At 57.0% G+C, this 12,703-nt stretch overlaps 1 protein-coding gene across 3 annotated transcripts in view; it reads left to right on the top strand.

Moving 5' to 3' along the window:
• The window catches only part of Rai1 (retinoic acid induced 1), a 115,312-nt gene that overhangs the window by 35,295 nt on the left and 67,314 nt on the right, over positions 1-12,703 (top strand). For 2 of the 3 annotated variants that reach the window (XM_046456733.2, XM_046456730.2), the window contains exon 2: positions 4,577-4,711. The gene's annotated coding sequence lies outside the window, so the exon portion shown is untranslated. Of the gene's footprint in view, positions 1-4,576; positions 4,712-6,264; positions 12,413-12,703 lie in introns of those variants that run through there. The other variant, XM_046456734.2, reaches the window with a different exon arrangement.

Below are 12,703 nucleotides of genomic sequence, written 5' to 3'. Positions count from 1 at the left end.
ACATCATTTCCTTATCCAATCTGTTTCTTGTCTGTCCCAAGACTAAAATGGAAGCATTGCCCCCTTCCTTGATCTGAATCCTCAACATTAAGGACGCTGCCTAGCATGTAGTAGGTGCTCAGTAAATATTTGCCAACCCAATGGATGAATCATTCTGCCACACTCCAAGTGGGTGAGTTGGGCAAGTCAATCATCTGTACCTGTCTGTCACCCAGTCTCTGAAATGCAGCAGGTGACTGGTGGGGAGGAGGAAGATACATAGAAATTTGAAATTGCCACCCCTATTCAATAAATTGGTTACATACCTGATAAAACCTCCCTCCCCCCCAAAAAAAATGATAAAGGAAAAACCTGACCCACTTATGACCCCCCAAACATTCCTCCAGGCCTGTAGACTTGCAGACTGAGGCTACCAGCCCAGGACTGAGTTTGAATTTGAGTTTGCATCTGGTATGGGATGGAGTCCATAGTCCTCTTCCCCACTCCTTGCCCACCTGGTGACCCCCTGGCTAACCATGTCCCTGGTGGCCTGTCAGTGAACCTTATCCTCAGTTTGCATTCCTTCTGGTGCCCCCAACCTCCCCTACCCTTCCTCTACAGTTTCCCTCTTGGTGGATAATGCACTTTGCATGAAAGCAGCTATTCAGAGCTCAAGGGCAAACAAAAGGAGACCTGCCCAGACCAGGACCCTTCAGAGCACAGCCCCGCCTCACCAGGAAGCGGCAAGGCCTTTTGAGACCTACGAGCAGCCCCCAAATGCCCCACAGATCTCTCCTGAGCCAAGCAGCAGGGATCCCCTCTCCCCTGGGGCAGGGTCCACATGGTAGAAGTTGGAGTTAGATCCTGGGAGAGCAGAAAACCCACCCACTTGCCCGCCATGCTGTCTCCTCTGCTGGTCTTTTCCTCCTTATTGATTTCATTTGTGCTGTGTGCTGATGCTGTACCATGACCCTGTGGAATCCTGCTAATGGGGTCTGATAGAACAGGAAGAAGTGTGGGGGCCATGCAGACCTGAGTGTGAATCTTGATGTTGCCACTCTGTCTGTTCATCTAATCAATACATATTGAGCTTCCCAGGTGCCATGTTGGGCAGAGGTGATCAAGGCCTCTCTTGAATCTTGCAGTCAGGTGGGATCGGATTGTCTTTACTTGTGTCCTTGGCATGAGCCTGGGTTTCACCTCTCAGGGATGGACCGATCCCAGCTTTTCCATGCTGCCCTGTGACCCCTCTGCAGTGACACTTATGGAAGGGTCTTGGCCAGGTAGGGGTATCCATCCGTCCACCTTTGACAGCCCTCTGGGTTCTGGACTTCTCTGCCACAGGACTACCTCAAGAAGCTCTAGGGAGCAAAAGAGAGACCTGCAGAACAGTTAGATGCAGGGCGCTGCTCTCCTCTGTGACAAGGCACCCCACTACCATTTCATCCCCATAGACCCCCAGGACACAGCCCCAGAATCCATGAAAGGTACTCGGAGGGACTCAGGTGAGTCATGTGACCTGTCCCGGCTGTGAGGTTCTCCTTGTCCTGGCTCCAGTTTTCTCTAAGGGGGCTGTCAATTCAAAGAGGAGGAGCCCAGTCCCAGTCAGGACCGGGGCTTGCTTCAGCAAGATACAGAAATGGGAACCCGCACCATTCCCACCGTGGAGACACCAAGAAGCAAACAAAAAAATACCCATGAAATACACAAATAGGTCAATTCTGCCGTGCCTTAGAAAGCAGGGAAGAGGATTCCAGGCAATGGGGGACCAACATGTGCAAAGGTTCTGAGGTGAGAAGGTACCTGTTGAATTCAAGGAATAGCGAGGGGTTCCACAATGAGTGAGGGTGAAAGGGTGGGCCACGAGATCAGGGAGGTCTTGGGGGTCTGATTGGATGGGGGGGTCCCATAAGCTACCAGGAGGACTTTCTCCCTCTGATCCCTCGGACAGGAGGGAGGCAAGTTTGTCCATGCCCTCCAGGGCAGACAGCTAATCCAGGATGTGCCAGGGGTTAAGGGGTCCATCTACGACTGGGTTGGTGGTCCCCAGCAGGGATTTGGGTTTTCTGCCACCAAGCTCAATGGTGCCCACAGTGGGCCTTCTCTTGGCTCCCCCAGCAGCCTCAGGACCCAGTCGCCCTTGTTCCCAGTCCCAATAATTAAAGGTGGACATTAAGAAGCCCTGTTTTAAAGATGGGGAGTCCAGAGAGCAGCTGGGGCTGCCCTGGGTTTTGGGGATTCACTTCTGATAGAAAGGCTTGCTCCTTAGGCAGCTGCTTGGGGGGCAGCACTAAGGTCTGGGGAGGGTGTAAGATGCATCATGCCAGTGGTGCCCCACAACTGGCTGCAAAATGCTGATTCCCAGGCAGAGGCTCTGGGCATTCTGAGGACTCTATCTGGGATACAGCCCAGGAATCTGTTCCTATTTGACAGGTTTCCGAGTAACTTTCAGTTCACTGGGGTTCTGATGATGCCTCTGTGTCATCAGGCCCTTACAGTCCTCAACCGGTGACCTGGAGGCACCAATATGTATCCACACCCACCTGGAGGCCAGAGGGGACTGAGCATCAGGCTTCAGGGAGGGCAAGGAGGAAGATACCCACACCCACCTGGCACACAATTTTGGGTGCAAGCCCTAAGTGTGAAGTGATAGAGGCCCTGGGGTGTGCTCCTCTCCTGCCAAGCAGGAAGAAGTGGAAGTAGGGACCTAAGAGAATGTGACTGTCTGACCAACGGGAAAAAGTGTGTAGGGGGGGAGCCCTGTCAGTGTGATCCTTGGCATGGATAATCGGATGGATGGAAAGAAGAGTGGTTGGACGGATGGATGAATGAGTGGATGGATGGATGGATGGATGAATGAATGAATGGAGGGATGGATGAATGAATGGTTGTTTGGGCCGCAAGCAGCCTAAAAAGGGGCGGGCTAGAGAAACACTCAATCACAGCCCTGGGGCTAGGTGACCGCCAGCTCGCTCAGAATCCGGCTTGCCGCGGCCCCGCCCGGGGCACGTAATTATGTGCCCCTGGGGCGCTGGAGTGACTCCCCGTACTCGGGCGAACTGGGGTCGCGCCACCGCCGCCGCCCCACACCACGCTCTGGCCCTTAGCGCGCGGGCAGGCCTCCCCTCGGCCGCAGTACAGCCCCAAGGCCCCCAGTCTTCTTTGTCTCGACCTAGTCCTTGGCTCTTTCCCGGTTGCGACCCGCCTCTCTGGGTGGCCTTACTCGCGTGCTTCTGGGCTCTCCGGGAGTCGTTCCCTGCTGTCCCCATGGCCGTAGGCGTCTTCCCCAGCCAGGCAGGGGCTCTCAAATCCTGTGCCTCTAGGACCTTGGAACCGGGAAGTGGCAGGATCTCCGCCGAGCTGCGTCTCTGGTGCGGCGAGGGGAGCCGCGGAAAGAAGCCCCCCCCCTTTCCCTCCGCCTTCCCCTTCCTCCGTTACTACACGTCGCGCTGCGCCCTGACCCCAGCGCAGCGTGTTCGCGCCTTAAGCGGTTCTTCTGCGGCGGTGCGATCCCCGACGCCACGAGGGCTAGCCCCCGCCCTCCAGGCCTCAAACCCGCACAGAGAACACAGCCCCACGGCCGCCGGCGGCTACAGACCATTGCCTCTGGCCAGCCCACAGACCGCACAGGCGCACTGCCCCTCCATGCGCAGCCCACAGCCCCACACAACCGTCAGCCCACTCGCAAACAAGCCCGCACGGGCACAAGGCTCCCCCGGCCCCACGCAGGCACAATCCCGTACACACATGCACAACCCCACACAGGCGCAGTCCCACCCACGCAGCCACACTACCCCCTACAAACAATTGCACACAAACACACCACTCCACGCAGACACCGCATCACTCAGTCCCGCCGAGACCCAGAAGCACATTCACAAGCTAGTATCCAGCTGCCCCCAACCCGCCCTCCGCAAGCCCGTGACATTCACACGCAGAGTAAACCAGAAATCTACAGCCACACTGATCCACACAAGGACCTCAACGCACAACCAAAAGCTTACCCGCGGGCTCCTAAGTCACTGAAAAATATTAAAGCGTTCTGTCCCTCCCCTTCGCTCTTTGACGCGCGCGCGCGCGCGCGTACACACACACACACACACACACTCTCACTCACACCCCCAGTCCCTGAGCGCCTCGGAGCCTCGCAGCCGGTGACCCCGAGCCCCAGCGGTGAGAGCCGCGGGAGCGTCTCCCCGGCGCCCCCTCCTCCGGCTGCCTCTACAAGCTCACCACTCCTCCCCGCCTTCTCGTTCCCCGCCCCTCCCCCTCCCCTCCCCTCCCCCGCGTCTGGGGCGCGGGCTGCGCGCAGCCAAGCCCCCTCGTCGCGCGCCCCTCCCCGCGCGCGCCCCGCGACCGCATCGCGCTCGCCGAGTGGATGCGGCCACGGGGCCGTCTCTAATTACCTCCTGTCCCCCGGCGGCCCGTGAATAATGGCTACTGAGGGCGCTCGCAGGGGCTGCTGAGAAGGAAACGCGGGGCGCGGGAGGCGCGGCGCGCGCGGGAGCGCGAGGGAGAGGAGCGAGCCCCCGGCCGCTGCGAGCGGCGGGCGGAGAGAAAGGAATCGTGCGAGCGCTCACATTTTTTTCCTCCCAAGGACCTCATCTGGCCGCCGCGTTCTGGAAGAGGAGAGGGGGAGAGCGCGCGCGAGAGGAGAACAGAGACGGCGGTGGAAAGGGAGACGTCGAGACGCGCAGCGCCGGCGCCCCGGAGACCCAGGAGGAGCCCGCAGGTATTGTTGGTGGCGGAGCTTTGTGTCCTCGGTAGGCCGTTCTGGGCGCGAGGGCTCCTCGAATCCTCGGCCCGCCGCCGTGCTCAGACCTGCCCCGAGTCCTGGGTTGCCGACTAGGGTCGCCACCCGCCGCGGCCACCCCTCCCGCCGCGCCGCGATCTTGGCTGGAGTTGCGGATTTGCCTGATTTGGGGTTTTCCACGCTGGTGAAGGGAATCGGTCTCAGGAGAAGGAATTTCTTTTTTTCCTTTTAAAAAAATTTTTTTGGCCGCAGTTTGGTTGTGCTGGGGATTCCCTCCTCCCTTTTCCTCCACAATGCATTGGTGAGCGGTCTTGGCGACAGTGGCCCAGGCGGAAGGCTTGGGGCCGAGATGGCGGGGCTGGTGGCCGCGGAATGGGAGGTGAGGAATGCTGGAGAAGGAAGGAGTTCTGTTCAAGTTCGCCATCTGCGCCCCGGAGCTGCTCGGGCCAGGGAGGGCGGTCCGCGCACCCGGTCCTGCTCCGGGCAACCGGTGGGAAACTTCCCGCGAGCGCGGCCTCCCGGGGGACTCGGCGCCCCCGACGTCTCCCGGCGCTACCTCCGGCCGCCGGGGCCCCTCCTTGCCGCCCTCAAGTGTTTAAGGTCGCGCTTTCCCCACCCCCACCTTCCTCCCTCCCCCAGCGGCTTCCGGATCTGGACAGAGCAGCTTCAAACACTTCCCTCGGAGACCCCTCCCCATTGCCCGCACAGAGCTTTCCCGGAGCCCCCCTGCCCTGCGTCCCGGTCTCGCTCTCGGCGGAGTGGCCCGGCTGACAATGAAATCTCGCGCCTCTGCCGTGGGGGGGGGGAGGGGGTCGTGGCTCAGTCCCTCCTGGGGCCGTTGACCCTGGACCCCGGGCAGGGGGAGGGGGAACACTCTGGGAAGGGTCTTGTTTGGGTTGGAGACGTTGACGTGGGATGGCGCCAGGGCTGGGGGCACGCGGGGGAGGCGAGGGGCTGGGGTGAGCTGCCGGGGGTCGTGGATTCTCGACCCGCTAGGGCATGGCGATTGGCAGTTGCCCCTGGGCACGTCGAGGGCCCCCTCTAACCTCAGCCTCCTCCCCTCCTGTACAATGCGGGTTTAGAGAGGTGATCCCGAGGGTGATGTGCTTGTGTGACGAAGTGTTTGTCTCCTGCGATCCACAGCAGACACGGCTGTTCTGATGACCCGGAGATCCGGAGGCCTGTGCCCCTCCCTCGGGGGTGGGCAGATGAAGGGGGAGGGCAGTGGTGGGAACAACTTTTTTTTTTTTTCCCACTGGGGTCATGGGAAGGGAGGGTGAGGTCAGAGAATTTCTGGGGACCGCAGTCGTGAAGGGGGGGGCACGGATTTAAGGGGGGGGGTCTGCCGGATCAGAGCCTTCTTGGCACTCAAATCTCCTAGATCCTTTTGCTTCTTTAGGGGTGAACGAGAGAGGGAGGTGTAGAGGTGTGGGGCTAGCTGGACATGGGGGAGGGGTTCATGAAAATCAACCTTAATTGGATTCCCAGGCAGGCAGCCCAGGGGGTATGGGTGGACTCCTCCCCTTTCTTTTTCCTGGGGTGGGGAGCCAAGTCCGGAGACCTCAAGCTCTCAGTCCAGGCTGGTGAAAACCGTCTTCTTCCTACCTAAAAAGAAGATTCCTGGGGGAGTGGGGAGTCATCCTGAAGGGCAGGGGGCTGGACTGTGTTCAGCCTGTTCTCTCCTTCAGTCCAGGAATAGAAAGAGTTAATCCTCCCCCAGAAATCTGTCAGCCCCCCACACAGCAGGGACACATTGTTGGACCCTCTGACATGCTAACAGTGTGACACAGGCTGACAGGAGTGAGCAGATTCCAAACCCTGTATTCCCCCCTTCACAGCAGCCAAACAGGACCTGGCTGGGTGGTTCCTTGTTGGGGGACTTTGGGGGAGGCGGAAATCAGAGCTCAGAGAGCCTCTCACAGCCAGGCTGTGGACTTGTGGTCCAGAGGGAAAAGGGGGTCACCAGCCAAGTCCACTGGGAGCTGAAAGGGTTACGGGGAATGTGAGGTGGAGGAAGAGGGAAGCCCCTTCAACCTTTTGACTAGGCTCTGAAGGCTTCTGGGCCAATGGGTTCCTTTGCTAATATTTGCTCAGTTCCCTACCCCTACCCTCACCACCGTTGGAAGGCCTGGCCCTTAAGGGTAACTTTCTGACCCCTTGGTTGGACTGAGACCCTAGCAGTGGAGGGATAGTTGGGGGAGGGTGGCTGGAGGCAGGATTGATAGCTGCCCATTGCTTGGCCCTGGGGCACAAGCCCTTTAGCCTGGGTTTATTGATGCCACCGTCCCTTCTCCTGGATGGTAATCTCCATTTCCTGTAGGTGACAGCATTTCGCTCAGAGCCCCCCCAGGGCCATGCACACTGCGGACACTCACGGTGTCCTGTGTTTGGCAGGAGTGAATGGATTGGTAACGAATGAATGAATTGATGAATGAAAAAGGAAAGTTTTCTCAATCGGAGGCATCTAGTCATTGTTTAGAAAAAAGAAGTCTTTTTGGATTTGTATGTTTTAAAATGGGGTTCCCAGAGAACCTGAAAAATGGAGAGAAACAAACAAAAAGGGTTATTGACAGCCCTAGCGGGCCCCAGCGACGCTAACGTTTTGATGTGAGTCTTCCCAGGCCAGTTGGACGTGGTGGTTGGTCGGTTTTTTAAGGGCTGTGTCGTCATTCCCTATATTCACATGTATATCCTGCTTTTTTTTTTTTTTTTTTTTTTTTTTGCTGTTGACAGCACCAGCCTTTTCCTGTTTTGTAACCAACTCTTCATAAACACCACGGCTAATGTCTTCAGGCTTTTCCAGTCGAGTGGATGTACCATAATTTACTTAATATTCCCCTTTTGTTCAACATTCTGGATGCTCCTGACGAATGATGTCGTGGATGTGTTTTGTGAGGGAGCCTTTCCTTATGCTTAAGACGATTTCCTCAAAATGCTGGGCTGCTGGTGCCCACAGCTCTGACGGGCCTGCAGTGCCAGGAAGGAGAGCGCCTCTCTTTTTTCCCCAGGATAAGTGGGACACCGTTCTTCCTTCCCCACAATCTAGAAACTTCCACCCGAGCCCAAAAAGGAGCATTGGCGATGAAATCACCTGTCCGACTTCCCTCCTTTGACCGAGGAGGAAACCAGAACTCAGAGAGGGGAAGTGAGTCCCCAAGGTCACACAGCAGTCACTGGGCTGTGCAGCAGTAGCCAAGAACCAGCTACTTAATCTGCCATTTTTTTTTTTTTTTTTGCCTCTGCAAATGGTCCCTGGTGGTCCTCTAGTAGGACCATGCCCATTTCACAGAGAGGGCAACTGAGACCTCAAGGGAGCAAAAGCACCAGCCGATTCTTAGCAGTGCCAAGGCATTCTGTGTCATATACACGTCTGTGTTCTTGGACCTGGGGCCACCCATGGGCTTCCTGTCGCTTTTCAAGCTCCCTTTTCTTTGCCATTCCATCCCCCCCTTCTTAGTGGAGCTGGGGATCAAGCCTGGTCAGCATGCATGTTAGGCAAGGGCTCTACCTGACCTCTATCCCCAGCCCTTGCCATCCCCGTTTCCAGAGGGAAGAGCTGAGGACCCAGAGTAGATGCAGTGAGATGGGGGTGGGGCTGCAGTTTCCAAGGGACCCTGGTGGTGCCTCTTGTGCCTCAGTTTACTTGTTCAGGAGCCAGGGGGCAGGTGTTGGCACAGACCCTGTGTGTGTGGTGTGGGGGAGTGGGGAAGGACCGGGAGCATCTTGAACTCTTCTTCAGGCCTGTGATTGGCCCCTGAGGCCCCCTGGGGAAGAAGGAAGGAAGGAGAGGAGGACTTGGAGAAAGGTAGACAGAGATTCAGATGTTGGAAGGGAGAAAGTGGGGGAAGGAGAAAGTAGGAAAAGAGAAGAGTTATGCCAAAGTAAAGAAGAGAGAAAGATGCCCTCCCCATCCCCCCCTCCTCTGGGTGACATTACTTCCAGCAGGGGTGGGGGGCGCGTCAGAGCTGGCCAGGACTGGACACTGTGGATTGGGCTCTGCAGCTGTTTGGGAGACACATGAGCAGCATCTGAGGGTCAGAAGGAACCAGACTTAAGTGGGTGTCATACAAGACCAGGGGTGGTGGCTTCTCTGTTCTCTGAGTCCCCTGTGGGACAGGAGGCAGGGCACTCCAATTCAGGAGCTTAGGGATATTTGTGGGGTGCAAGGGTCATTGTGGCTCTGAGTCCCCATCTGAGGACAGAGTCTTTTTTGCTCCTTTCCCTGATGGCTTGCCAACCGTCAAGGTTAGGAGAAACCCTGCTATGCGTGTGTCAGTATTTGGACATTTCTGTGATGTGTCTCTCTGCAAGCAGGTGCTCATCTGTATGTGTGTGTGTGTGTGTGTGTGTGTGTGGTGTCTGGGTGTCTCTGTCTTGGGGGGATGTCTGTGTGTGCATATGTGCATGTCTTTGTGCCTCTGAATTTTTTTTTTTTTTTTTTTGTATATTTCTTAAGGGGTCTGTCTGTGTCTCCCAGCTCAGGCATGTGCTGTGCTTACATTGCCTGTGTGTTTGTCTAGGCGAGTCTGTTGTGTTCCCCGTTGTCCTCTGCGTGGGGGTGCGTGCACGTGTCTGGTGCATCTCGGATCCCGCTTGTGCATTTCAGGGGGGTGTGCCCCAAGCTTGTGTGTGTATGTGTGTGTGTGTGTCTGTGTGAGCACACTCTTCCCTCCTAATGGCCCCAACAGAGATCTAGGCACCAGGCTCTTGTGCTCTTCTCAAGGTTGCGGCTGGGTGGCTTAAAACAGGGGACAGCCTTTGGCTGGGAAGGTTGGGCTGGGGGAGGGAAAAGAAAATCTTAAAAGACCATCTTCCTTGTGGTCTCCAAGGAGATCAGCCTGTGAAATGATCCGCACGTTAATTAAAAACGATTATATCCTGATTGAGCCATTCCTGCTCACATCCCCCAGTCGGGGAGAGAATGAGACTGACACCAGAGGATGCAGGGTGGGCCCGGGCCACCACACGGCACAGCCAGAGTGAGCCCCCAGCTCACAGGGGGGGCAGAGGCTCGGAGGGCACGATGCAGCGGGGTGTTTAGGGCCATCTGCCCAAATCAGATTTGAGCTCCTCTTTTGAATTTTCAGGACTCTTCTCCAGGTGGAGTCTGAGGTCTTAGAGGCTGGTGGCAGCCATCTCGGCCACATGGGTCTGCACTTAGGTGCCCAGCACTAGGCCTTGTTGTTTGAACCCTTCCTTCCTGTCTGTGTGTGTGTGCGGTTCCAGTGTCCCGGAGTACGGACATGCTTCAGGTATTGCAGCCAGACTGGACCCAGTTGTCTGACCTTAAAGCCTACAGCCCATTCTTAGCCCCCAACCTTCCCTAGACTCCCACCAGGATCCCCCAGCTCAGCAGGACCCCTGGGAAGTTAGGGCTCACAAGGCCTTTTCATTTTCCAGGGCCTCTGAGATTGTTCCTTTCTGAGATCTAAGCCACACTGGGCAGCTGCAATGTCCTTTTTTGTGTGTGTGTGGGGAACCGGGTGACTCGCTGGCCTGGAACGGCTCTGATCTGACTCATGTCATCTTCACCAGCCTCCCTCCCCATACCCCACCCCCCATATTGGTTGATGATTCTGCAGATCAGCCACAGGTGCCCCTGAGGCCTGCTGGGTATCCTGTACCCACACTCCTGGGCACGTCTGCCAAGTCCTGTCTGGAAAAAGTCCAGACTTGGTCACACTATGCCTTGCCACCTTGTCTTAACCTCTCGTCAACCCTATAAGGACAATGGTGATAGATCCATGGAGTGACAGATACTCAGGTGAACGGGTGAGCTGCCTCTGTGTGCCCAGCCTTACCCAGAAGCAAGATCTCTGGCCGTAAGCAAGGGCTTTTTCTGCTTCTCTGAGCCTCAGCTTGTCTTTTGTGCACTGAGGATCATAACTTTTTCCTGACGGGACTGTCAGAGAGTAAGGAAAACCGAGTCAAGTTGGTTCAAGTAGCCCAGAGGGGCTCGCTCGGGCGTCTGTTTGCCCCGTTGAGGATATGTGTGTGTGTGGCTGCCGCAGGGGTTTTGAGTTTGCTGGCTTCTGGGGAGGGAGATGTAGCAATCCAGTGCTTTCTAGGAGACTATCAGGGGTTCCGGTGACTCATCTCACTATGAACCCGTGTGGGGCTAGTATCTTCACCAGACCCACTCAGGGTTATGTCATCCAAGGTAGAGTGTTTGGGGAAAAAGAGGAGAATGATCCTGCTGGACGGAGTCCTCGTGAGGTTTTCTGGACCTGGTCCCACATTCTCAGAGGGAGGTTGACCAAGGAGTAGGTTTGAAAGCAGGAAGTAGTGTCATGAGGGGCAGGTAGAATGGGAAATATCAGTGTCCACCTCTTCCCCGAGGGCAGAACTGGGAGAGAGGGTAGGCAGATTTCTACTCTTGTCACTAAAAGCCCTTTGGCACTGAAGCCCACAGAGGCCCAGTCATCCATTAGGTCCCACCTCTCAGGAGTTTTTTTGTGACCTTGGTATCTGCCATCCCTCTAACTCTCCCTCACCTGCCTTCCCTGGGGCCTGAAGTGCCTCCATTTGTCACTGCCATGGGTCAGAGCGTTGAAGGCCCTGCTTAAAATGCAAACATGTTACCTTGGAGGAGGGATCACAGAAAGACTCATGTTTGTATAATGCAGGGGCCACCAACACCCCCCCTCCCATGCTCTGCACAGCCGGGCATGTGATGTGGATGAGGGCCGGGAGCCTGCTTTGGACCTCCTGGGTTGTGGCAGCTCAGCCAGGGTGACACACTGGAATGCAGCCAGGGTGCCTGTCACCCACTTTTTCAGGAACCAGGTGTCAGATGTTCCCATGACATGTCCTGGTTTCTATATGCTGTCACCTCATTCAGCAACACAGCTACAGGCCACATTGGGACCCCATGCCACCGTTGTGCAGCCTCTGACTTAATTGCTGTTACCCAGGGCTTTCCACGAGAGTCCTGCACTGCAGGTGGGGCAGGGGTGGCAAAGCTCTCTTGCCCAGCTTAGGCCTGTGAGGCCCTGGCGGGGCTGGGGGATCAGATGAAGTGCCCTCCCCAGGATCAAGAAGGGGCCAAGGGCGAGGCTTTGATGGCCAAAGAGATTTGAGGGACAGAGGCAGAGAGAGACACTTTGCTGGTGCTGTCCTGCTGTGGACCTGCTGGCCACAGGGGCCTGATTCTGGGTTGGTTTATATGACAGGGCGTCAGGCCTGAGCGCCATCCCCACCGTGCGTGGCCAGGCCTGAGTCCCCCACCCCCACCCCTGCATGGCCAGGAGAGGCCATAGGAGATGGTGTCTGGGGAGGCAGGCCCAGAGAGCCACTGAGTGTCAGGTGCAAAGCCAACCAGCCTCATGCACATTCACACCCAGCAGTGAGGATGTGTGGGGGCAGAGGGGGTTTGGGCCAGGTTGAGGCTGGTCAGCCTGACCCTGCTCCTGACTCAGGGTGGCGGGTGCTGAGCCAGAACTCCTGGGCATCTGTCTGATCCATGCCTCGAGTCACAGGCCACATTTTATTTCCTCAGTCCTTCAGCAGTTGCAGATAGCCTCCATGGGTCTAACCAAGAGGCCCTGCCCAGGGAGAGTCCAGCGGGCATCCTGGAGGAAAGGATCTGTGTCCAGCAGTGTTTTGTGCAGGAGGAAGGCTGGCTGCTGCTCCCAGCAACCCCGAAGGCCTGGGGCATGAACAGCATGGAGAGTGTGTTCTGTAAGCAACTCTACAGGTCCAGGGGAGCAGGGAGGCTGGAAATGACTCTGGGGCCTCCACTGCCATGAAGGGTCCTCCAGGCAGGGAACGTGGCTATGCCACATGGGGCCACTGAAGACAGGAGCCAGGAGGATGGGAGGGGCCCTGGGTGGGGCTGCGTGATCTCAGGCTACCCATGCTCTTCTCCAGGCCCCCCCTTTCCCCCGAGCACTCTTGAGTCTAACAGGTGGGGTGTGGATGGGACAGGAACTTCCTCCTGGGGGCCCAGTCAGAAGGAGGCAGGGCCTGGTC

This window comes from Marmota monax, unplaced genomic scaffold, assembly GCF_021218885.2.
Source record: "Marmota monax isolate L192 unplaced genomic scaffold, Marmota_monax_Labrador192_F-V1.1 WCK01_AAM20220418_F8-fsc00291, whole genome shotgun sequence".
NCBI lineage: Eukaryota > Metazoa > Chordata > Mammalia > Rodentia > Sciuridae > Marmota > Marmota monax.
Note: the sequence above shows the minus strand (reverse complement) of the source record. Positions and strands in the feature narration are given on the sequence as shown.